This window comes from Ceratotherium simum, chromosome 36 (genome assembly GCF_057802395.1).
Source record: "Ceratotherium simum simum isolate JZ-2026a chromosome 36, ASM5780239v1, whole genome shotgun sequence".
Classification (NCBI taxonomy): domain Eukaryota; kingdom Metazoa; phylum Chordata; class Mammalia; order Perissodactyla; family Rhinocerotidae; genus Ceratotherium; species Ceratotherium simum.
The window spans coordinates 19515027-19539822 of NC_141935.1; the positions used below are offsets into that span (position 1 = coordinate 19515027).

At 41.9% G+C, this 24796-nt stretch overlaps 1 long non-coding RNA gene across 1 annotated transcript; it reads right to left on the minus strand.

Annotated features, from left to right (window-relative positions):
* Nucleotides 1-2352: 2352 nt before the first annotated feature.
* Nucleotides 2353-16739, minus strand: LOC147912354 (uncharacterized). The gene is made up of 3 exons (XR_015550019.1): nucleotides 16632-16739; nucleotides 5052-5260; nucleotides 2353-2706 (listed from the first exon to the last, which is right to left on the minus strand). It is a non-coding gene; the product is annotated as an uncharacterized LOC147912354 (long non-coding RNA).
* Between the last annotated feature and the right edge of the window lie 8057 nt (nucleotides 16740-24796).

Consider the following 24796-nt stretch of genomic DNA (forward strand, 5'->3'; position numbering starts at 1 on the left):
TCTTTCATTGGAGTTTAGAGAGAGGACAAGAGGCTTTCTCAAGGTCACACAAGCCAGGAAGGGCAGCGTCGTGTCTTGAAAGAGCCATAGCAATTGTAAATGTGCCTCAAGAAAAATAAAAGCCATGTTCATAATATAATTAGATGCCTGTTGTCTTTGCCAAGATATGACCCATTAGCACATGAGTGGACAACAGCCTCGTCACCCCCAGATTTTAGATTAGACCATAAACCTAACAAACAATAAGCCACACTATTGTAGACAAGCAAGGGATGACCAAGGAAAGAGGAGGTGGGGCTGGGGACAAGATGTGGAAGAAATTAGTGACCTAAGTGAGGAACTTTAGGGAATTTGGTGAAAATTGGGTCAGAGGTTCAGAGGAAAGCCTGGTGAATGATTTTGATAAGACTTTGAAAATGTCAAGCAAGCTAAACCTCTCTGGAGCTTCTAGTCCACTTTTTATTTTGTTCAGCTGGGAAAAACCTCAGAAATTTTTCATCAGCTGTTTGTTTTCCATTTGTTGGAAACTCGTGTGTGGTATATGTACTATTTCCATTTAAAGTAAAACAAAAAGTAGAAGAAAGATTAGAATTAACTTGAGGAGGACAGAATTGGGAGAGATTCCCTTCTAATTGTAAAGTTTGTCTTTTTTGTTTTCCTAGGTCGCCAGCATTTAAAACTCCAACATAGACTTCAGTGCTACAAGCTTCCCCACTGCAAGGGCCAACTGGAAAATGTGTGTGGTCTGTGAGCATGGTGGGGAGAAGGCAGGTTTTATTTCTCTAAAAGAGAGTGAAATTATTTGGCTAGGAACAAGGGTAGATTAGGGTGCACAATTTGAATAGGAACCTCAGAAATAAGCCTCACAGGACCACTGTACGTAGTGGAGATTGGAATGGGTGCTCAAGCAGACCCCTTTGTAGCAAGGCCCTGAATTTGACACTCTCTCAGCTGTTACTTCCTAGTACAAGACCTTTAGCAAGTCAATGGAGACTTGGGCCCCATTTTTTCACCTGGAAAATGGTGGCGAAGGGAGGATTATTTCTAGCTCACAGAAGTACAGTGCATAGTAAATGGGATAGAGTATGTGACAAGTTTGCAAACTTTAAAGCATTAGCAACTGCCAGTATTCATCATTATTAAGGATCCCCTCCCCAACGTTTTTACACATGAAGTCAGCTGAAAATTAGAATCAAGGGCTCCCTTAAAACCACAAGAAGGCCAGCAAGAGTGTGGAAGACTTGGAGTTGATGGTGGTGGCGGCGATGGTAGGGGGCAGGTGGGTCCTGGTCTGACTGTTTGTATGAATGCTTGAAGGCTGGCAAAGCCTGCTCACTGGAACCTCCATCTTCTCTCCCACTGGCTGCCTCCCTGCGCCAGTACCCAAACACTAGCCCATGGGCCCTGAAAATGTAGGGTAATGAGTATTTTGTTTCCCCAGAATTCAGAGACAAAATGTTTTACCTTCAGGATCTAAGTGCTGGCCAGCAAAAAGTAAAATATGGTTTAGCTTTACCCAATTTCCCAGTAAGCACTGCGCTATATCATAAAACAGAAATGAAATGAAATGAAATGAAACACTTGGAAATTTCTAACGCGCCAACCCTAGGCGGCTGCAGCTCATCTGTGTTCCTCACTCAGCCTGCCTCTGGAGAGTTCTTTTGGGGATGCTGCTGTTCTGTTTGTGAAGGGTCTGCAATTTCAAGCCACCCAGGTGCTGAATGCTCTGGGCAGGCAGGTAACATTGCCCCACCTTTTACAATAACCTAACCAGCCTTAACTCACCGGGTTCTGACACAGCCTCCAACAGCTCCGAGGAAGGGGGTCTCCCAGACTGACTTCTGCATCAATTCACGTTTAGTTTGTGAGGCTGGTGGGCAAGAAGACATTCTTGCACAGGATGAAGAGGAAGAAGCTGTGTGTTATCAGAGTGAACTTCTAAGAGGTGACATCTACACACTCCACACCTACAATCTCATCTTTGGGGGCTGTGAGGTGTCTGCAAAGCCCTCTATTGCTGTGTGACTGTCATTCCTACTAGACAGATGCAATGACTATTGCACTGTGATATTGTGATATGGTTGTGCTGTTGTGGTTTAAAGAGAAAAATCCACATGGTTTTGAGCACATGAGAGTCACTAGCTCTAGCACAAGGCCTGGCTCGGCTCCAGTGGTGCCCAATTCATGCATATTGAATGAGTGAATAAATAAATGAACACATGTATGAAGTCATCAATGGCCAGTAACCAGGGAAGAAATATGCTTCTGGATGGGAAACAAAACCTCTGGAAGGGCCCTTGTGATGGGAAGAGAACCCTTTATCACCTTGCTTCTGGCTGGGAAGGGTGATGATATTTTTTTTTTTTTTTTTAAAGATTTTATTTATTCATTTTTTCCCCCCAAAGCCCCAGTAGATAGCTGCATGTCATAGGTTCACATCCTTCTAGTTGCTGTACGTGGGACTCGGCCTCGCGTTGGACGGAGAAGTGGTGCCTCGGGGCGCGCCCGGGATCCGAACCCGGGCCGCCAGCATCAGAGCGTGTGCACTTAACCGCTAAGCCACGGAGCCGGCCCAAGGGTGATAATATTTTGATTGGAGGATGCTCCTGGGGGCAGAATGGAGTCATGTGGGCTCGACACAGGGATTGGGGGCCAGGGCCAGCAAGTAAAGGCAGACTGCAGAGGCTGAGCAATGTAGGCTCCATCCTGAAGGCAAGGAGAAGACAGTAAACAATTTTTTTCAGCAAAAATGTGATGTCAATGCAGAACTCTATCTCTAGTATCTATCTGCCTGTCTGTCTATCTATCTATCTGAGAGAATGAAAGACAGAGAGAGAGTGACATAGAGAGAGAGAGAGTGGAGGGAGGGAGGGAGAGAGAGAGAATGGGAGCAGCCAGTTCTGCAGACCCCATCAGGATCTGGCAAGGATGGAAATCTAGGGGTTGTGCAGGGAAATCTGGCTGGAGGTGGTGGCAGCAGATCATTCCTCTGAGATGGGCAGAGAGAGACCAGCTCCCCGGAGAAAGTGCAGGTGGCATCAAGTCTATAGCCTTGCCCCTCAATGTGTTCTTGGGCTCACTGCATCCCCAAGAGGATGAATAGAGAGGAGACTCATCTTGTGGACTGAAGTTTCCAAGTGGCTGCCAGAGGGATCCTCCTCCCCAACCAGCTCCCTGGGACGGTACAGGGCAGGTGCAGCTGCATATGCAATGAGGTGCACAGGGGTGGGATCAGCCAATGTGAGCTGTGGTGCAGAGGCTGGGATGGGACTTGCTCTGTGTAGGGATGCCCAATATACAACAGCAATGCACCTGCATTTTCTTTGCACCCTATCCAATCCCCAGTAACCTGTGGAGCAGCAAAAACATAAGAGGTATACAAATTATATAGGGAATGTTTGGCTAGAAAGGTGATCTGGTGTGACATTGCTTATGCGTGTGTATGTTTTTTCCTCACTGCTATAATCTGGTTTTGCAGCTATCTAGCCAATTAGGGATTAGAAAGATAGGATTTAAATATTACTGTGCAACTCATGAAGTAATTGGTTACTAGTAAGCCTGAGTTAAGTGTAACTTTAGGCTGTTGAAAGCACAATGATTCACTGAGAGGTATTTGAAATACCCCTCCCCCCACTTCCGTTCTTGCTCAGAACCCCTTCCTCCCCCTTCTTTCCTCTGTCCTGGAGAATGACGTAATCTTCCTTGCTGGTTGTCAGTCTTACGTGAATCCCCATGTGACTAGGTGAATAATTCAAAAGGCTCTGTCTCGTAATAATGCCTAATAATACCAGGTCCCTTCCAGGAAAGTTTCAAAATAGGAGAATTGGATGAGAAAAGCAATTGTTACATATTTATGGCCTTGAATGTGCTTGTCACTATGCCATGTCCTCTTACGCATTTCCCCTTTTTTCCCCAATTGGCATTGCAATTTTACTCCATGTATTGAGAGAATCACTTTGAGGAAACAATTGCTTCATTAAGACACATGCAGGCCTGGCTTGGTTAACTCTCAGGATGAGGCTGACCAGGAGAGGCCAGGGCATGGGCTGACCTTGGCCCAGTGAGCTGGGAAGGAGATGATTGGAGGAAATCAAGCCCAATTGGCATTACAAGTGGTAAACTGGCTGGTATGGGGCATGGGAAGGCTCAACACCGGGTATTAGAGAGTCTAGCCAGGCCAGCAGGGCAAGCCTGTGAGGTTCAAGATGGGATGACAATAATAGCCTGTATTGAGGCCCCCTATGTGCTAGGTGCTGTTGGACGATCTTACATTATCTCTGACTCTGACATAAAACTGATGCTCTGGTTAATTTAACATCTTGTAATGCTTATATCAACTTTTCAAGGTAGTAATTATTATTAACAAGATTTTATAGATAAGGGACGTAAAGATTTTTTTTTACTGAGGTCACATTTGTTTATAATACTGTATAAATTTCACATGTAGGTCATTATATTTCAACTTCTGTATAGACTACATTGTGTTCACCACCAAAAGTGTAGTTTCCACCTGTCACTGTACACATATTCCCCTTTACCCCTTTCACCCATCCCCTACTCCCTTTCCCCTCTGGTAACCACCAATCTGTTCTCTGTGTCTATGTTTTTGTTATTTATTTATTTATTTATTTATTTATTTATTTATTTATTTATTTTATCTTCCACATATGAGTGCAATGTATGGTATTTGTCTTTCTCCATCTGACTTATTTTGCTTAGCATAATACCCTCAATGGGACCCAAAGCTTTGAGAGGTTAAGTTCTAGAACATACTGTTAGTAAGTGGCAAGGCTGTAACTCGAATCCAGGGCTGACTCCAAAGGCTGTGCTTCTCATTACCGCATGTCATTGTCTCCAAAAGGACTCATCCTTCCAGGTCAATCCAAATCAGAGTCTCCACTGGTTTTATCAGATGGCTATTGCTGCATAATAAACCACCTATACCTAGAGCTTACCTTTCCTGAAGCCCATGATCTGGCGGAGTCCCTCTGTAGCACCTGGTGCACATGCACGCACACACACACACACACACATACACACGCAGAGGATACCTGGATAGACTGTGGCCAGAGAAAAAAATTTCACTCATCCAAGTAGCAGGCCAGCTTCCCTGACTTTGCAACTGTTCCTCTGGAGGCCTGGAGGGTGATGATCAGGCTTTGGGACTATTGGACTCTCAGGCAACTCCTTGGTGATGTGGAGCGGAAAGATCTGGTTCTCCAAATATCTTGTACGTAGAAGTTGAGGAATAAAGGATGGGCTGGGGGAAAGGAGAGAGACAAGTGTGTGGTTCAGACACATGAATATAATAATTCAGGGAAATAAAAGGAAAAGAAAAATAAATAAGGAAAAGAGAGGAGGAGTGGGCCAGGATGACAAGAACATGAGAGTAATGAGAAGGATTAAGGACATATTGCGAAGTTATGAAGATAGTGGGCTAATATAAGTTAGCCTGCAACTCACATGAGGGAGCAGAAGCTCCTTGGACTTGTCTTCCAGAAGAGGGTCCTAGGGTCATGTGAGTTTCATGTGTCTTTTGTTCAGAATGAGTTATAAGTTAAATTCTCGTGCCTGAAAGGTATACAGCAGTGTAGGGGTGTGTGTTTAAGCAAAAGGAGGAATTGAATTTCCTGTTATTGATGGGAAGTTTATATTAGCTGTTTCTACTTGTGTATTCATTTCCTAAATGGTGTTTCAATTATTATTTCTGTTGTCCTAAAAAGTTATCTTTCTCTTAGGCCTCATCTTGCTTGAGGACCACTTCCTTAATGTTGAAACTTCTCCTTTGGTCTCTGTGATTCACTCTCCTGGTTTTCCTTGAAGCTCTCTGACTCTTTTTCTTAGTCTCTCTAATCATCAGCCCATTCATTAAGAGTTGAGCTATGCCAGTTTCATTAGGTGGCTATTGCTGCATATCAAGCTACCCCCAAATTTAGTGGCTTTAAAATAATGACCACTTATTTAGCTCACAAGTCTGGTTAGCTGAACAGTTCTGAAGATCTGAGTCAGGCTCAGTTGATCTTGGCTGGGCTCCTCATCTATCTGCAGTCAGCTGCCAGGTCAGCTAGGGGCTGGCTGGGATAGGGCGGCCTCAGCTGGCATGACTTGTCTTTGCTCCATGTGGTCTCCATCCTTCAGCAGGCTGGCCTGAGCTTGTTCACATGGTGGGAGCATTCCATGAGAAAGAGCAGAAGTGCCCAAGGCTTCCTGGAGCCTAGGCTTAGACTTGGCATAGTGTCGTTTCTGCTGCATTTTATTGAATGAAGCAAGTCACGAGGAAAGTCCAGGTTCAAAAGGTAGGGAAATAGACTCTCTTGGTAGGAGGAGATGCAAAGTCACATTGCAAAGGGCTAGAGGTAAGGAAAGGAGTGGAGAATTGTGGCCATTTTCCCAAACATTCTGCCACACTGGGATTCTGCCTTTGGTTGTTCAAATGTTCTCCCTAGATAAATTCAATCTGTGGCACAGTGTTCCACTCATGCCATGCCCCCAATATAATGTCATATATTGCCTTCTATAAAACTTAATTTTCTTCTGTCAAATTGAAGACTGTGCTTTTGTCTTCACCTTAAATAAACTGAAAATCTCCCAGCAATGCATGGCACAATTTGGTGAAACGATTCTGGATTAGAGGTAACAGCAGAGACTGCTCCTTGTCCACCAAAACCAATGTTTTCCTTCTTTAGTAGCAGAACTGCTGAGCACATGGCTGCCCAGTTAGAGACTACATTTCCCAGCATCCTTTGCAACCTTGGTCAGGCCATGTGTTTTATTTCTGGCCAATGGGATATGAGCAGAAGAAAACCGTGCCAAGGGCGGGGCCTGAGGTGCCCTGCCTTTTCATCCTTTCTTAATAGTTGGAAGATGGTGGGAACTGGAGCAGCTAGCTTGAACCCAGAGACAAAAACCATGTAGAAGATAGCAGGGTCACACTATAAACACAGGACTACCTACTTCTGCCCTGCAAAATGGGAGAAAAATCAGCTCCAATCTTATCTAAACTTTATATTTGTCAGTGCTTTTGTTATGGCAGCTTAGCCTGTGCCCTAATAATATGGTGATGGGAGAGGGGAGTGGAATGATGGAGAGTAACAATGGCAATGCCAGTATGGGTGGCTTGTTGGGATTCAAGGTGGGAGGTAGCACCACTCCTTCCATTTTTTCTTTTCTCTTCCAAACTTATTTAGCATTTCTTTGCTTTTTTATTTTCCTCTTTCTCCAAGGCATTTCCCTTTTGTTCTCTTTTTTGTTCCACAACATTTCCATAATGGTGTTGTGGGAAATTGATCATAACCTTGGCCTTGGGAGAGAAGATTACCAACCACAATGGAGGCTGATGATATTATTTTAGATGTAAGAAAAAACTTTTTATTTTGAAAAAAATAAAATAAGAGTGGAAAGATAGTGTTGAAAGTGTCTGTATGCTCTTCACATAGCTTCCCCTAATGCTAACATCTTACATAACCCTGGTACATTTATCAAAACTCAGAAATTAACATCAGTACGGTACTAATAGCTAAACTACAGACTTCATTTAATTTCTCTAATAATGTTTTTCTGTTCCAGGATCCAGTCCAGGCTCCCATGTTGCATTTTGTTCTCATGTCTCCTTTGCCTCTTCCAATCTGTGATAGCTTCTTGGTCTTTCCTTATCTTTAATGACCTTGACACTTTTGATAACTTTTCTCAAGTATTTTGTAGATTGTCTCTAAATTTGCCTTTGTCTGATGTTATCTCGTAGTTAGACTGGGATTATGAATGTTTGGGAAGAATACACCAGAGGTGAAATGCCCTTCTCATTGCACCATACCAGGGGATACATAATATCAACATGATTTATTTTATTTTATTTTTGTTTTACTGGTGACGTTAGCCTTGATTACTTGGTTAAGGTGGTATCTGCCAGATTTCTCCACTGTAAATTTGCTAGTTTTCCCTTTTTATGTTCTATTTGTTAGATGTGAGTTAATAACTCCAGCTCGCATTCAAAGGGAAGGGAATTAAGCTTCTTTTCTAGAATGAGGAGTACCAAAGAATTTGTGGACATATGTTAAAACCACCATAGTAATTAGTAAATAATTTTTGGAGATACTTTGAGGCTCCGCACTATCCTGTTTCTTCTTAAAGTTTCTCTCACTAATTTTAGCGTGCACCAGTGGACCTTAGCTGCAGCAACTGTTACTATGTTCTAGAGGTGATTTTCTATTTTCCTCATTCCTTCTACATTTATTAATTTGAGCTCACCATCAGGAAGATTTGTCCTTACTTTCTTCATTTATTTATTTACTTTATCATTTATTTATTAATTATAAATATATATCTTAAACATATCATTTATCAACATGGACGTGTGGATATTTATTTTATTCTTTAGGTTAAAATCCAATACTATTGTTACTTGTTTGCTCAAATTGTTCCAGCTTTGTTCATTGGGAGCTCTTTGAGGTGGGCTTCTGTGTCCTTTTGATATGCTCCTATCCTTTTATTTTATTTTTAACTTTTTAGCTCTTTTTGGCTTTTTGGCTCTGTGAGACACACCAGGCTCATCTTGTATTTTCTCTGCCCCAGTTTTAGACTCAGTTGTTTCTCCAAGGATTCCTGGTTCTTTTTATTGGAAAATGATATTTAGAAATAAAGATCTGGGCACTAGGTGTGCTCATTGCTTCTGGGGTGTCACTGCTTCTAGCACCTCTGAGTCAAGAGACCTTGTAAATATACTCGTGTATACAGGCGTCTATATTTATTTCTGTATCTCTTTCTCTGTAAATGTACTAAACACGAGTTCATACTGATATCTCTGATTCTAATGCAGGCAGTATCACAGGATTTATTGTAGACTTCCCCTTGTTGTTTATTTGTAATTTCTTTTTCTGACAGTGAGAAATCTGGGTCTCGTTATATACATTATATTTACTTAGTTGTTCAACCCTAATGTACATGTAAAGTAGTTCCAAAATTGTTGACTTGTACGCCTATGAGAAACAATGAGTAGAGTGTTAACGTACAGTTTGTTTTTGCCTCTAACTTTACAGTATGCAGTCAAAACACTGTTTTTCAAAGTTTCTCAGCTAAGTTTCCTTTTTCCCAGCCCTTTCAATGAAGCTTTGTCATACATTTGTAATATAGTTAAATTTACTTGTCATAATCTACATTATCCCTGGGTTCTCCTGAACATCCTGGTTGATTTTTATAAAATTTTCACATAGTGCAGGTCACTCTTTGTGTTGTACAGTTTTATGAAGTTTGATAAATTCACAGAGTCATTTTTCCACCTCCAAAGTACCATAAAGAGCATTTCAAATATCCTAAAATTCCCTTGTATGCTCCTTTATAGTCAATACCCCTTCACCACCCCCTGGTAATCACTGATCTCTTTTCCATCCTTATAGTTACCATTTTCCAGGATGTTAAGTAGAATCATACAACATGTAGCATTTTGGAATTGGCTTCCTTCAATTAAAAATATATTTAAGATTTGTTCATGGTGTTATGTGAATTGATAGTTTGTTCCTTTTAATTGCTGAGTAGTATCTAATTGGATGGATATACCACAGTTTATTTTATCCATTCACATGTTGAAGGACCTCTAGATTGTCTCCAGTTTTTGGAAATTATGAATAAAGCTGCCATAAACATTCACATTCAGATTTTTATCTAAACATTAGTTATCAATTTACTTGAGGAAATACCTAGGACTGGAATCACTGGGCTCTATAGTAAGTGTACATTTAACTTTGTAAGAAACTGCCAAACTTTTCCAAAGTTGCTCTACCATTTTGCGTTCCCATTAGATGAATGAGAGCTGCTGTTGTTTCTCATCCTCTCCAACATTTGGAATTGTGAGTTTTATTTTATTTTTTTGTGTGCGTGGCATCCTTATAGGTTTGTGGTGGTATTTCATTGTGGTTTTAATTTGAATTTCCCTGATGATAATTGGGTTGTTTGTTTTCTTGTTGTTAAGTTTTAAGAGTTTCCTTTTTTCTTTTTTTGGTGAGAAAGATTGGCCCCGAGCTAACATCTATTGTAAATCTTCCTCTTTTTTTTTCGGCTTGAGGAAGATTGTTGCTGAGGTAACGTCTGTGCCAATCTTCCTCTGTTTTGTACGTGGGATGCTGCCACAGCATGCTTGATGTGCGGTACATAGGTCTTTGCCTGGGATCTGAGCTTGCGACCCCCGGGCCGCTGAAGTGGACCCCACAAGCTTAACCACTATGCCACCAGGCTGGCCCCAAGAGTTTCTTTTAAAAAACATATTCAGGATACCAGTCTTTTATCAGAGCGTGTGACTTGCAAATATTTTTCCAACTCTGTGGTTTGTCTTCTCATTCTCTTAACAATGCTTTTTGCAGAGCAAAAGTTTCTAACTTTGATAAAGCCTAATTTATAAATTTTTTTCTTTTTGGAATCATGCTTTTAGTATGTCATATTGGACTTTTAGGGTACAACAGATACCTTTTAAGTTATAGTATATCTAACCTATTTAACAATGTGCCATATCATGATGGACTCCACTGTTTTAACATTTATAATACAGTATTCATATTTCCGTTCATGCTCTAATTCTTCATGATATCTGACATAAACTAGATGTTGCTATTTATTAGTGCCTCTTTGGAATATTTTTCTATTAATTCAGCTATTGCTTTGAGGGATGGCAAGTTTGAGTATGTTTGAGGGCAGAAGGAGAATGAGACTGGATGGGTGTCAGATCTGCCTTGACCAGCTCTGGGAACTGGAGCAGTCACTTCACCTCTCTAGGCCTTAGCTTTCTCATCTGTCTTATTCAGACCTCCCATCGTTGTTGTACAGATAAGATGAAACCAGGTAGCTGCTCACATAAAGATTTTTTTTTGTTTCTGGTTTTTTATTTATTTCTGTCCCCAGACTCTTCCATGACACATGAGAGAGCAGAAACAATGGAGGGAATAGAGAATGACAGAAAATTCTGCAGTGTGTGAGAATGAAGGTCACCACTGTGGAAGCAGAACCTGGCATCCATGGCATCCATGCATTCTTAGGTCTGGTGGCCTCCGGAGAAAGCACTTTGGAAGGACTCCAGCTCCTCAGGAGCAGGCTCTGGTCCTCCCTGACTGGAAGGTCATGTAAGATGGACCATAATGGACAACTTACATGGGGCTCAGGTGGTAATCCTACTACCACCACCAATTTCATTTTTGGTCATAAAACAGCAAAGACTAGAGACCATTAAGTACAAGGCTTTTCCTGGGTAGTTCAACTTTTTCCTGTCGCTTAGAATTATCAAAACCGTGGAATGTTGCTTCTGGAAGGGACTTTGGAGATACATGACTATATTTTCTGATTCCTGATTTAGAACATAGGGATGGCACATGACCTCCCTGAGGGGTAGTGGTGTGTTTCCTACAAAATAATTGGAGGCTTTTTCCACCCCATCACCCATTCCTCCTTGAGGTTTTCTGTCCCCTAGCTTTGACCTTGGCAAAACTTTCTATCTGGGATTCTGTCTCTCATTTTTTCACCTCCTGCTGAACTTCTCCTTCAAGACTCAGCTCAAATGTATCCTTGCCTGAATCATTTTCTATCTCTGATTCTCCTCCCTTCCCAACTCCCCTCCCTCCCAGAATGAATCACTCTCTCGTCTAAGTTGACAAAGCACCTTAATGTAGCTGTTTGACATTGTGTTAAAGGCACACTTCTACGTATGCCGCCCTTGTTAAGGTGTCAACAACACCTGCAGGTCAAGAAGGGTGCTGAACCCCACCCCAGGGCCCGGTGCACAGACGGCTTTTGTGAATGCTTGTTGCTTCAAATCTGACTCCACTTCTTTGTTTTAAAGGCAAGGAAACTGATGATAAGTGACTTGCATCATCCTTTTTCAAAAATTCTCTTTTCCTAAAGATTGATTGATCTGTGCTCAGTACTCCTGGGAGTCGATGGTCTTTGCTAAATTATTTCTTAAAATTCTTTTTAGCACAAAGAGCCCACAATTCCTCTTTGTGTAAGCCACAAGAGCAAGTGCTCAGGACTTAAGTGAGCAGACTGGGGAGCAAACGGTTTGCAGTCTTCAGGGATGCACAAACAATTCTGCTTCTGGTAAACCCAGCTGACAAAAGGACAGGAGGCCCCTCTATAGATTGTCTAGGATTTTCCTGTGTGGGAAAACACAATTAGATCCGCAGAACATCTGATCCCGTGAAACAAAGGCCGACAGTACGATGAATAGGCTGCTACTACGTCTTGATCAGTGTTCCTACAAACAGACAGACACGTTCTCCCGTTCACTGTGTCCAGAAATCCAAAATTTATAGATCTCTTCCTTTGCAAAAACTCCTAAACCTGGTTTATTTCCATGGACTTGACCTTTGGCGTGTAGACTTTCTCCCCATTGGCAAACCCGGGGTCCATTTCTTCCTGCAGACGGCCATTTTGGCAGTCTCCTTAACAGCCTAAGGAAAGAACCAGAAGTCTACATATGGAGACCTCATCCCCAGTTGCCTAATGGATTCAAAAGACATCCTGAATATTCATCATTTCTCCTTTTATGAGCACCTTGGCAATTCCCTCCAAAGGTGAAGGCTGCAGTAAATTCAGAAGTGCCATTTAGTGAATACCAATTTATTCTCAATTCAAGTCTAGTTTTTTTCCTGCCCCTCAGCACAGCATTGGAGCTCCTGAGATCCCAGTGAATGCAGGGCATTGTCTCGGCTCTGAGGAGGCAGGATTGTTTGTGCAAATCCAAAGCCCGAAGAGGTTGTCTGCTCCCCAGCCTGCTTGCTGAAGCCCTGTGCACTTACTCTGCCTTCTCTGCAATTCTGTCCCTGGAGAAGTTGGAAAGGACCTTTGGGGGAAACGTTAAAATCAAACTGGAGCGCTTGGCTTGGTGACAGGGCTTTTAATTAATAACTGTAAATTAGCAAATATTATTTCCCAGCTCTGTGCACATGGCCTTTCCCTTTGGTGTGTTAGGAATCCATCACAATGTTTCCCAAAGCTGTAGTTCCCAGGATACTGGTGTGGACAGTTGTTCAATGGAGATAAATTCAAGGAGACAGAGAGGCCCTCATTATTTTTGTTCTTTTAAACAGTGTAGGCTGGTTGACCCTGAGTAGTGACTAGAGAAGGATGCTGGGTGAGGTGGGCACGATAGTGTCTACTGTGGGGTCCACTCTGTCTCCCCCCAGGGTCTATGCCAATAATTGTGCCTTTTCTTTTACCCCACTTCAGTATCACCCAAATAACTACATACCACTCATTAATTTCCCATAGTTTACCTCCCCTTCCTGGACAAACTGGGACCTGAAATCTCAATTCCATTTGCTTTTGTACCTTCTTACTCTAGAATGGAAACACATGTACTTAATTTATCTATTCATACTGGTATGCTCTTTAAATTAGACTTCCAATTCCATCTCCTAACTTATTCTAAGGAGATTATTTCTTGGACAAAGTGAAACAATTGTCAACCCAAAAGGCTTGGGCCAACCAGTGCTGGCTGCTTGCCCAGGGCTTCCCCAGTGGCCTACCTTTCCTCTGCACAGGTTGTTAAACTTCCATCTGAAGCCAGGAGGCTATGCCATTTCTCTTTCCTCCTTTATGCACCCCAACTGTCTTAGTGATTTTAAATAGCTCTTCAGCCTATCACATAGGTTGCAAACCACAGCTTACAGGCCACATCTGGTCTGTGGACATGTTTTCCTTGGCCTTCACATTGTTTTGAAATGTTTTTAATTAGTTGCCAACATTTACAAATTTGGAAATTTGACATTAAAATATCCAGACTTTGGGAGCCTCATGAAAAATCGAAGGATCTGGATACCCTGGACTTGCATTTCTGTTCAACAATTGACTGGAACTGAACAGATGGGGAAGTTGTGGGAGCTGTGCATGCACTAACTAGTTCACTACCATCACCACCACTGTTAGTATTTCATACCCACTCTGCTTAGCCTCTCACTGTGCTCTCTAGCCTCTGTAGGCATTGAGTTTGTGAGGTCTGATCTAATGGAAGACAGAAAATCTGCCTAGGAAGATTATATTTCCTGATTTGTTGTCTCTCTTCTCCAATTATTCTTTTTTTTTTTAAATTTATTTTTCCCCTAAAGCCCCAGTAGATAGTTGTATGTCATAGCTGCACATCCTTCTAGTTGCTGTATGTGGGACGTGGCCTCAGCACGGCCCGAGAAGCAGTGCGTCGGTGCGCGCCCGGGATCCGAACCCGGGCCGCCAGTAGCAGAGCGCACGCACTTAACCGCTACGCCACAGGGCCGGCCCTCCAATTATTCTTGTCATAGGAAGAAAGGGACCCAAGGGGGATTTGTGACTTTCACCAATTTGCGAGGCCTTTTGGCTGTTCACTAGGGTAGGGAGGAAAGATGGAAGTCTCACATTGTTAGTTATTATTATTATTTTTTCACACTCAGAGGCAGCAAATGAACTTAGTCTTAGATTTTAAGGATACTGTAATTCTCTAGCAGGAATTTCAGCAGGTTGCATAAAGTAGGAATGGACTCTAAACATAATATTTAGAAGCAATGCAACCAAGAAGTAATCAACCTGACAGAAGGGGAAGTGGTATAGGCCTCATCTGGAGCTGGACATGAGGGAATTCCAGCTGATCAAAGCAGAACACCCATCACAAGGGGAGAGAAAATAGATAAAAGTGGTCAATTATCCCAGCAGAAAAGATTATGGATGTTAAAGTGCTTTCTAAACGCAGGGTGCTTTATAAAAGTAAAGGTTCACTATTCTTGTTCTTTTTATTAGTTAAGAAGAAAGGAGAGATCGTTGGCAAAGAGAGTTTGCTCCCTTGATTGAGCAGTGAGTGGTAGAGAAAGTTGGACTCTCTTCTACATCCTGTAAGTGACAAGCTGGCACAGTGATATGGCTTGACTCTGAGAATGGTAGATAGGAGGGTGAATCATAATGGTGCTTACAAGCAACTTTCTTCAAAATTTTGACTTACTTTTAGATTGTTCTTCTGTTGAAGCAAAAAATTGCATTGGAGTCCTTTACTGCATATCAATAGGGAAGTGCTGAGGGGGTGGCTTTGCAAGGCTCCCTCCAGATCTGAGATTCCGGAATCCTGTGAAGTGGAAAATTCTGCCTCTTCTACTACTTGAGCACCACATGGCCTATTAGTGAACTGGAAGAGTTGGAAGGAAGAAATACTTTGTACCTCTATTGGTGGCAGGTAAGATAACAATAGAGCAGTCTGTCCAAGCTTCTCTGTCTTCTTTCTTTTCTTTTTTTTTTGTGAGGAAGATCAGCCCTGTGCTAACATCTACCAATCCTCCTCTTTTTTTGCTGAGGAAGACTGGCCCTGGGCTAACATCCATGCCTCATCTTCCTCCACTTTATATGGGACACCGCCACAGCATGGGTTGCCAAGCGGTGCATCAGTGCGTGCCCGGTTCCAAACCGGTGAACCCCAGGCCACCGCAGCAGAACGCATGCACTTAACCGCTTGCGCCACTGGGCCGGCCCCTGTCTTATTTCTTAATTTCACATCATGCTCAATCAAAATCTGTATGCTGTGAAGTCATGTTTTCAAAATAGGCCAACTTCCTGCTTTTTGTAATTGGGAACTTTCTGATGATCAGATCCACGTTCTCTCTAGGGCACTCAGACTTTTGACTCTAAAACTCCCAATATTTGGAAGTAGTTCACGGCTTCTGCTTCCACTTCTCATTCAAAGTTCTGGTTTGGTCCCTCTTGGCTTTTGATTTTAAGTGCCCTACTTGTAATCCGCTCGGGCTGAGAGAGAACTGAGAAATCGGAAGTATTTTATGTTCCAGGCTGCAGGCCTTATGAGGTGATGACAGTATTCTGTAGGGATATCTGTTCTGCTTTTCCTATTGAAATCGGTGGAGGAACTAGAGCCGAGTGCTTAATAGGGGCAGAGAGCAAATGAAACTGCCTTTGAGATAAAGCTGAGAATGTGCCGATGGCATGTATCAACACAGCTCACGGCGCGGTGCTAAAGGGCAGGTTGGGGAGACAGGAAGGAAGTGAAGGTTTCTACACATATCTATGCAGAAGAAAAAGCCAAGGGGGCCAAGAAATTAAAGAAATAATGATTAATTTGAATAACCTTTATTGTGAACATCCAAAGATGCACTTTCTTGAATAGGGGCAAGTGAGGGAGAGAAGTCAAGATGGCGGTGTAAGCAGACTCAGAACTCACCTCCTCCCGCAGACACAGCCAATTTACAACTACTCGTGGAAAAACTACCCCTGAGACAGAACTGAAAACTGGAGAAGAGGAACTCCTGCAACAACGGACAATCCTAACTGAGGTGGAAGAGGCAGAGACTCCCTTCTGGAGAGGAAAAATGCCGCCTTCACAAGCCGCCAGCTTCACGGCTGCCTGGGAACAGCTCACAGGTACACAGCCCTCCCTGGAGGCGCAGGGGCCTGAGCCAGGGAGCGCCCCCGCTGTGGGCACTTTGTGGACCCAGCACAATCGAGACGAGTGGCATAATATCTGACTTTGCCTGCTACTAAAATATTGGGGAGTACCCCCAGAAAACCCCGTTCACAAAGAAACTAAAACTGGCTCTTAAAGGACCCATGCACAAACTCACCCATTTCAGAAAGCAACCTAAAATCACCAGAAAGAAAGGTGCAGAGTGCTGTGGTGAAAAGAGACTCACCTAATAGGCCCGGAGTGCATCTTGGTGAGGGGTGAGATCTCTTCAGGGACTGGGACATTGGCGGCGGTCATTGTTGTGGTCTGGTGTGGGCGTGCTGATACAGACGCCATTGGAGTACTCCCTGGGGCCTGCTAGCCCGGGGTCTGCCCCACCCGCTAGAGCACCGATTTAACCCAGCTCAGCCAGGGCGGGCAGCCCACCCTAGAGACTGGCCCCACCCAACAACAAGCCCTCAGGCAACTTGTGGGCCTGCATAGATTGGTGACTGGATTCTCTGCAGCCTGGCGACTGAGCCTACTTTAGCGGCAGGGTGTCCACAAGGAGCAGGTGGAGAGTGTGGGTCGGTGGTGGAGTGTGTGCGGCTCCCGCTGTGGAGAGACTGGGTCTGCTTGGGGAGGTCAGGGAGTGCACACGGGGCAGGACTGTGTTGACTGTGTGTGTGGACCTGTGGGCGGCAGGGCTTGTCAGCTGAAGAAGACTTGTGCTTCTCAAAGACCCACATAGGGGGTTTGCCCCACCTTCCAAAGCCTGAAACAATTGGGTGCTCCTGTGCCTGAGGCCAGCCCCAGCCCAGCTGCAATCCTCAGAGAGCTGACAAGAGACCTAATAGACTAGAGGCTTACAGCAATTGTAAGGCTCTGAGCCTAACAACCTGCCACGCTGGGGGCCTACTCACTTAAAAGAAATACTGCAACACAAATGTGGTATTAGAACTTGCAGCCAACTGTGCTGGGGCTCCCCACACCTCATAAAGAGACTGAAGGGCCCATAACAACTACAAACAGCTGAGCATTACAACAGCTGGCCAGGAGCATAACTCAGCCTCCCTAGGCTCCTACAGGGAGAGCAAACAGGCCACAAGAGAAAGACAAACGTAGCACACATAGGGGTCACCCCGGGAACATTGAGAACTGAGGGAAGCACACTGCAGGACTCCTAAGGCATCACTTACATAAGGTCGCCTATCCAAGAGCAGGAGACGTAGCTGACCTACCTAATACGTAGACACAAGCACAGGGAAAGAGGCAAAATAAGGAGGCAAAAGAATACATTCCAAGTAAGGGAACAGGACAAAACCCCAGAAAAGGAACTAAGTGAAACAGAAATGAGCAACCTACCCGACAGAGAGTTCAAACTAAGAGTGTTAAGGATACTCACTGATCTGGGGAGAAGAATAGATGAACTCAGTGAGAATGTCAACAAAGAAATGGAAGATATAAAAAAGAACCAATCAGAAGTGAAGAATACAATACTGGAAATGAAAAATTCATTAGAGGGACTCAAAAGCAGAGTAGAGGATACAGAGGAACGGATCTGTGAGCTGGACAAAAGATTAGAAGAAATTACCCAAGGTGAAGAGGTAAAAGAGAAAAGAATTAAAAAGAGTGAGGACAGTCTAAGGGACCTCTGGGACAACATCAAGCGCACTAACATCCATGTTATAGGTGTCCCGGAAGGAGTAGAGCGAGACAAGGGGGCAGAGAATCTATTTAAGAAATAATAGATGAAAACTTCCCTAACCTAAGGAATGAAACAGACATCCAAGTACAGGAAGCACAGAGAGCCCCAAACAAGATAAACCCAAAGAGGCCCACACCAAGACACATCATAATCAAAATGTCCAGAATTAAAGATAAAGAGAGAATCCTAAAAGCCGCAAGAGAATGTCAATTTACATACAAAGGAAACCCCATAAGGCTATCAGCTGACTTCTCAGCAGAAACCTTACAGGCTAGAAGAGAATGGCACGATATATTTAAAGTGCTGAAAGGAAAAAACTTACAGCCAAGAATATGCTACCCAGCAAGGTTATCATTCAAAATGGAAGGAGAGATAAAAATTTTCCCAGATAGGCAAAAATTAAAGGAGTTTGTCACCAAGAAACCAGTGCTACAAGAAATGTTAAAGGGACTGATTTAAGGGGAAAAGAGAAGACCACAAATAGGAAAAATGATCTATTTCCATGATAAGAGGGTAATGGATACAAAAGCACAAAAAAGAGGTTAGATATTGTATCAAAAACATAAAAGGAGGGAAGAGGGCAGTTAAAGAGTACAGCTTTCAGACAGAGGTCAAACTAAAGTGACCATCAATTCTGTATAGAAGAAGAAAGGAACAGAGAAGGACTACTAAAACACTGAGAAAAAAAAAGTTAAAAAATGGCAGTAAGTACATACTTATCAATAGCTACTTTAAATGTCAATGGACTAAATGCTCCAATTAAAAGGCATAGGGTGGCTGACTGGATAAAAAAACAAGACCCATATATATGCTGCATACAAGAGACACACTTCAGACCTAAAGACACTCACAAACTGAAAGTGAAGGGATGGAAAAAGATACTCCACGCAAATGGCAATGAAAAGAAAGCTGGGGTAGCACTACTCATATCAGACAAAATAGACTTTAAAACAAAAACTGTAAAAAGAGACAAAGAAGGGCATTACATAATGATCAAGGGAACAATCCAACAAGAGGATATAACACTTGTATATATCTGCGCACCCAATGTAGGTGCACCTAAATATATAAAGCAATTATTAACAGACATAAAAAGAGAAATAGACAGTAACACAATAATAGTAGGGGACTTTAACACTCCACTTACAGCAATGGATAGATCATCCAAACAGAAGATCAATAAGGAAAAATTGGCCTTAAGTGACACACTAGAACAGCTGGACCTAGTAGATATATACAGAGCATTCCATCCAAAAACCGAAGAATACATGTTCTTTTCAAATGCACATGGAACATTCTCCAGGATTGATCACGTGTTAGGCCACAAAACAAGTCTCCATAAATTTAAGAAGATTGAAATAATACCAAGCATCTTTTCTGACCACAACAGTATGAAACTAGAAATCAACTATAGGAAGAAAATCAGAAAAGCCACAAATACGTGGAGATTAAACAAAATGCTACTGAACAACGACTGGGTTAACGAAGAAATCAAAGAAGAAATCAAAAAATACCTGGAGACAAATGAAAATGAAAATACGACATGCCAGAATTTATGGGATACAGCAAAAGCAGTTCTAAGAGGGAAGTTTATAGCGATACAGGCCTATCTCAACAAACAAGAAAAATCTCAAATAAACAATCTAACAATGCACGTAAAGGAACTGGAAAAAGAAGAACAAACAAAGCCCAAAATCAGTAGAAGAAGGGAAATAATAAAAATCAGAGCAGAAATTAATGAAATAGAGACCAAAAACAAAATAGAAAAAATTAATAAAACCAAGAGCTGGTTCTTTGAAAAGATCAACAAAATTGACAAACCTTTAGCTAGACTCACCAAGAAAAAAAGAGAGAAAGCACCAATAAGTAAAATCAGAAATGAAAGAGGAGAGGTTACAACAGACACCTCAGAAATACAAAAGATTATAAGAGAATACTATGAAAAGCTATGTGCCAACAAATTCGACAATCTGGAAGAAATGGATAAATTCTTAGAATCATACAACCTTCCAAAACTGGATCAAGAAGAAGTAGAGAATTTGAATAGACCAATCAACAGTAAGGAGATCGAAAAAGTAATCAAAAACCTCCCCAAAAATAAAAGTCCAGGACCAGAAGGTTTCCCTGGTGAATTTTACCAAACATTCAAAGAAAACTTAATACCTATCCTTCTCAAACTCTTCCAAAAAATTGAGAAGGGAGGGAAGCTCCCTAACTCATTCTACGAAGCTGACATCACCCTGATACCAAAATCAGACAAGAACAACACAAAAAAAGAAAATTACAGGCCAATATCACTGATGAACATCGATGCAAAAATCCTCAACAAAATATTAGCAAATCGCATACAACAATACATTAAAAAGATTATACACCATGATCAAGTGGGATTTATTCCAGGTATGCAGGGATGGTTTAACATTCGCAAATCAATCAATGTAATACACCACATTAATAAAATGAAGAATAAAAATCACATGATCATCTCAATAGATGCAGAGAAAGCATTTCACAAGACACAGCATCCATTTATGATAAAACCTCTGAATAAAATGGGTATAGAAGGAAAGTACCTCAACATAATAAAGACCATATATGAGAAACCCACAGCTAATATCATCCTCAATGGTGAAAAACTGAAAACTATCCCTCTAAGAACAGGAACCAGACAAGGATGCCCACTCTCACCACTCCTATTTAACATAGTACTGGAAGTCCTAGCCAGAGCAATCAGGCAAGAGAAAGAAATAAAAGGGATCCAAATTGGAAAGGAAGAAGTGAAACTGTCACTATTTGCAGATGACATGATTTTATATATAGAAAACCCTAAATAATCCACCAGAAAACTTTTAGAAGTAATAAACGAATATGGTAAAGTTGCAGGATACAAAATCAACATACAAAAATCAGTTGCATTTCTATACACTAACAACAAAGTAGCAGAAAGAGAAATTAAGAATACCATCCCATTTACAATTGCAACAAAAAGAATAAAATATCTAGGAATAAACTTAACCAAAGAGGTGAAAGATCTGTACACCGAAAACTATAAAACATTTTTGAAAGAAATTGAAGAAGACACAAGGAAATGGAAAGATATTCCATGCTCTTGGATTGGAAGAATTAACATAGTTAAGATGTCCATACTTCCTAAAGCCATCTATAGATTCAATGCAATCCCTATCAAAGTTCCAACAACATTTTTCACAGAAATAGAACAAAGAATCCTAAAATTTATATCGAACAACAAAAGACCCCGAATAGCTAAAGGAATCCTGAGGAAAAAGAACAAAGCTGGAGGTCCTACACTCTCAGATTTGAAAATATACTACAAAGCTATAGTAATCAAAACAACATGGTACTGGCACAAAAACAGACACGCAGATCAATGGAATAGAATCGAAAGCCCAGAAATAAACCCACACATCTATGCACAGCTCATCTTTGACAAAGGATCCAAGAATATACGATGGGGAAAAGAAAGTCTCTTCAACAAATGGTGTTGGGAAAACTGGATAGCCACATGCAAAAAAATGAAAGTAGACCATTACCTTACACCATACACAAAAATTAACTCCAAATGGATTAAAGACTTGAATGTAAGACCCGAAATTGTGAAACTTCTAGAAGAAAACATAGGCAGTACGCTCTTTGACATCGGTCTTAGCAACATCTTTTCAAACACCATGTCTAACCGGGCAAGAGAAACAATAGAAAAAATAAACAAATGGGACTACATCAAACTAAAAATCTTCTGCACAGCAAAGGAAACCATCAACAAAATGAAAAGACAACCTAACAATTGGGAGAAGATATTTGCAAACCATACTTCTGATAGGGGCTTAATCTCCAAAATATATAAAGAACCCATGCATCTCAACAACAAAAAAACTAACAACCCAATTAAAAAATGGGCAAAAGACCTGAACAGACATTTCTCTAAAGAAGATATACAGATGGCCAACGGACACATGAAAAGATGTTCAAAATCACTAACTATCAGGGAAATGCAAATCAAAACTATAATGAGATATCACCTCACGCCTGTCAGAATGGCTATAATTAACAAGACAGGAAACAACATGTGTTGGAGAGGATGTGGAGAGAAGGGAACTCTCATACACTGCTGGTGGGAGTGCAAACTGGTGCAGCCACTATGGAAAACTGTATGGAGATTCTTCAAAAAATCAAGGTTAGAACTACCATATGATCCAGCTATTCCACTGCTGGGTATTTATCCAAAGAACTTGAAAACACCACTGCGTAAAGACACATGCACCCCTGTGTTCATTGCAGCGTTATTCATGATAGCCAAGACTTGGAAGCAACCTAAGTGCCCATCAAGGGACGAATGGATAAAGAAGATGTGGTATATATACACAATGGAATACTACTCAGCCATAAGAAATGATGAAATCCAGCCATTTGTGACAACAAGGATGGACATTGAGGGTATAATGCAAAGTGAAATAAGTCAGAGGGAGAAGGTCAAATACCGTATGATTTCCTTCATTAAGTAGTAGATAATAACAACAATAAACAAACACATAGGGACAGAGATTGGATTGGTGGTTGCCGGGGGGGAGGGGGCGAGGGAGGGGGATGAAGGGGATGGTTTGGTACATGTGGGTGGTGATGGGTTGTAGTTGGTGTTTTGGTGGTGAACATGATGTAATCTGTGCAGAAGTGGAGGTGTAGTGATGTACACCTGAAATTTTTGCAATGTTGTAAACCAATGTTACTGCAATAAACAAAAAATTAAAAAAAAAATAGGGGCAAGTGATTGACAGCCATTGTGGAGTGTGTCCATTGCAAGGGCACTGCTGGGGCTATGAGCAACTGGCTGGGGGACCAGTCACTGGGCTTGTGGGTAGGGGGTGAATTCCTTACTCAGGCTATTCCCAATGTGCCTGCAGACAAGTCAGGGACCTCTTTGGTGTTTTTGTTTTTTGTTTTGCAAAACAAACCAAAATCTGCTTTTTTCTTCCTTTGAAAGACAATAACAAAAAGAACTGTGGAATATCTTTTTTTTTTTTTTTTTGTGAGAAAGATTAGCCCTGAGCTAACATCCGTTACCAATCCTTCTCTGTTACCTGAGGAAGATTGGCCCTGAGCTAACAGCTGTGCCCATATCCTTTGACTTTATATGTGGGATGCCGCCACAGCATGGCTTGATAACTGGTGCATACGTCCACGCCTGGGATCCAAACCTGTGAATCCCAGGTTGCAGAAGCAGAGCATGTGAACTTAACCACTATGCCACTGGGCCAGCCACTGGAATACCTTTGTAACCGGTCATATTTTAAACTTGTGTGTTTTTTCTTTTTTTTTTTGAAGAGCAACCTTCAATTTTCCTGTAGAAAAACGTTTTTCAATGAATCTTGTGAACATTTTGCTTCCTTTATTTCTCTCCTTTTGTAATTATTTTGTTTCTGTAGCCAGAGTTGTATTAATAACGTGTTAGTCTCTTCCAAATCCTCCATTATATTGTTTGAGTGAAAGTCTACCCCGCCCGTTATTAATACGTTGTCTTTTTATCTAAAGCTCTGGAGGTACCAATATACTTTGGATGTAGTAATGTACTTGGAGAAAGGTAATAATTGCGTTATATTCTGGCTGAAAATCAGCATGTCTTCATGACCATTCAGCATCAATTGTTATTGCCTTTGACAACAAATAAAGCTATTTTAAGGTTGCTTTAAACAGGCTGTAAATTCCTTGGAGGATAGTATTATATTTAGTACGTCCCAATAAATATTAGTCCGTTGGAATATTCACTCCTAAATGAATAAATCTGCTTTATGTCACAACCTGGGATGGGACTTGGGGTAACATTAGGAAGTCCTTTGTCCTCCTGGAGCTTAAAATTGTAATTTTGGGATTATAAATTAGTATCTTCATTTGGGATATGAAATAAAGTCTTACATGTCAGCACTCAGCAGAGTGTGGCTACATAAGACAAATTTCTTAACAAGTGTGCGTTGATTGGTTGACCCACCAGAACTTGGATAGGTGTACAAGAGCTGGGTTTCCATTCATTGGTTTCTATTCAGTCTCCATAATCATTAACTGGGAATTGCCACTGATCCACTACTCGTGCCCTATTTCCTCATCAGAGTTCTAGATTAAGAACACTCTACACAGAGAGAAGTCAAGATGGCAGCCGTAAGCAGACTCTGAACTCACCTCCTCTCGCGGACACAGCCACTTTACAACTACTCGTGGAAAAATTACCCCTGAGACAGTACTGAAAACTGGATAAGGGGAACTCCTGCAACAAAAGACAATCCTAATTGAGGTGAAGGAGGCATAAACTCCCTTCTGCAGAGGAAAAACGCTGCCTAAACAAGCCGCAACGCCTCATGGCCACTTGGGAGCAGCCCACAGGTACACAGCCCTCCCTGGAGGAGCGGGGCCCTGGGCTGGGGAGCGCCCCCGCTGGGGGCATTTTGTGGACCCAGCACAATTGAGACAAGTGGCATAATATCTGACTTTGCCTGCTACTAAAACATTGGGGAGTACCCCCAGAAAATCTGGTTCACACAGAAATTAAAACCGGCTCTTAAAGGGCCCACACGCAAACTCACTCGATTCAAAAAGCAACCTAAACTCACCAGAAAGAAAGGTGCACAGTGCTTTGGTGAAAAGAGACTCACCTGATAGGCTCTGAGTGCATCTCAGTGAGAGGTGAGACCTCTCCAGGG